At 36.2% G+C, this 2,193-nt stretch overlaps 1 long non-coding RNA gene across 2 annotated transcripts in view; it reads right to left on the minus strand.

The window, feature by feature from the left end:
• Positions 1-2,073, minus strand: part of LOC128248526 (uncharacterized) — a 21,966-nt gene extending 19,893 nt beyond the window's left edge. For both annotated transcript variants that reach the window (XR_008264699.1, XR_008264700.1), the window contains exons 1-2: positions 1,738-2,073; positions 139-204 (exon numbers count right to left, since the gene is read on the minus strand). This is a non-coding gene — a long non-coding RNA (uncharacterized LOC128248526). The remainder of the gene's footprint in view (positions 1-138; positions 205-1,737) is intronic.
• Positions 2,074-2,193: the final 120 nt, after the last annotated feature.

Consider the following 2,193-nt stretch of genomic DNA (forward strand, 5'->3'; position numbering starts at 1 on the left):
ATATATATATATATATATACATATATAGGGTCATCCCATAAATAATGCGGTTTTTCTAATTGCATGAACTAAACATTCCGAGGGGGATGGGATAAACTACCTACATCAATTTGCTATGAAAGCAGATTGTAATCTTACCTCGATCTTATTCTTAATGTAGGTTTTGAAGAGTGCAGTTCGATTTTAACTGTTATTTTTTCAAAGCTATAAAGGAAATGACAAAGGAGCATATTGGGCTTATTTTGCTTTATAGGTTCAACAAAAGCATCAACGGAATGGAAAGTGCGAGGAATATGAATGCAGTATATGGAGATCGGGCAATAAGCATAAACCAGTGTCTACGGTGGATCGAGAAACTCCGAGCCGGAAACTATACCTAGAAGATGAGACTCGTCCTGGAAGATCTCTATAGTTCGACGAGGACGTCCTGCAAAACATGGTAGAACAAAATCCCACCGTAATAGTTGAGGAACTAGCAGAGAAACTTAGATTAGGTCATTCAACCACTCATTTATATCAGTGCTATAAGAAAAACGCCTATCTTTGGCTCCAAGCCGAAAGGTGTTCTTCCGTCAGGATAATGCTCGACCACATACAGTAAGGATGGCATTCCAAAAGCCGTAACAGTTTGAATAGGAAATGATGCTCCACCCAACATATTCCCCGGATATTACCCAATCAGATTATAATTTATTCCGCAGTCTTCAAAATCATTTGGACGGAAAAAATATGTACTCTGTAGACAAGGTCCGAACAGTAATGGCGGAGCATTTTTCGTCACGAACAAGTGAATTTTGGCAGAGGTGCTACGCGAGTCTACGAGATAGAGGGAAGAACATTGTAGAATAATGAAGGAGATTATATCTTAGATTGAAAAGAACTTTGTTTATCTTAACTTTGAAAAAAAAAGAAGCTTAAAAAAACACATTATTTATAGGAAAACCCCTATATTATATATATAAATATACAGAGAGAGAGAGAGAGAAAGAGATAAATAAAAAGATAAATAGATAAATAGATAGATAGATAGATATGTATGCAGGTAGGTAGGTAGGTAGGTAGGTAGGTAGATAGGTAGGTATGTGTATGGAACTATATGTGTGTGTTTGTTTGTCTACCTCCACCGCTCGACAACCGGTGTTTATTTGTTTACACCCGCGTAACTTAATGTTTCAGCAAAACAAACATATAGAATAAGCTTCAAGCTTTTAAAAAATGGGTAATAAGGTAGATTAATTAGTTCAACTAAAATTACTCAAATTCATGCACGACCTTGGCCGCAGTCCAAGATATAGTTCTGATCACGTGTAAACGTAGGGACAATGACGAATATGCTGTAGCCTGCACTGTTGATTAATGGATTTGGAAATGTTATGGTTTTCCAAGGAAACAAACCATGAAAGCGACACGTTGCCGTCTTATAGTTTCATATTGCGAATCTTAAGAACGAGTAAAAAGATCATGCGCTTTATTGTATATTAATAGCTATTGGGTGAATATATATACAACGGCTTAAAATATAAAAGGCAGTGCTTTGAGTGATTAGCTGGGATTGAGGAGCAGTAGTTGTATTAGAGTACTAGATGCGGTATGATGCTGATAATGACCGGTAGTTGTTCATTTCAATGGGGAATGATTAACTAGATTTTGGAATGTGTGTACGTGTGTGTACGTGTGTGTACGTGTGTGAGCGTGTGTATGTGTGTTGTAGGAGTCTATCAATGAGTGTATACTTACGTATGTAAGTCTATATCTTTCGCACATTTGAAGTTATCAGAAACTACTTCAAAAAAAATATAGAAATTCTTCAATGTCTGTGAATAATGGTGTGAAAAAAGTTGAGAATAAAACCAATGTTTGGAAACATTGAAGTCTTTCATCTGGAACCGAATGAAAAGAAAGATTTGACATTAAAATCTATAACGATTTGTTTCTTGTTTTTTGGTTCTAACAATATATTTCACAGCACGAATTCAAAGGTTATATGTTCGTATAAAATCGGATATATGTGTGTACGCTTATACTCACACCCACACCCACACACACACTCACACACACACACACGCACGCACACACACACACACACGCACGCACAAACACACATTGACACACACACACGCAAACACAGACACACATGTGTATATATATACATGTATATACACATATACACATATTTATATACAGATATATATA

The sequence above is a fragment of the Octopus bimaculoides genome, chromosome 8 (assembly GCF_001194135.2).
Source record: "Octopus bimaculoides isolate UCB-OBI-ISO-001 chromosome 8, ASM119413v2, whole genome shotgun sequence".
Classification (NCBI taxonomy): Eukaryota; Metazoa; Mollusca; class Cephalopoda; order Octopoda; family Octopodidae; genus Octopus; species Octopus bimaculoides.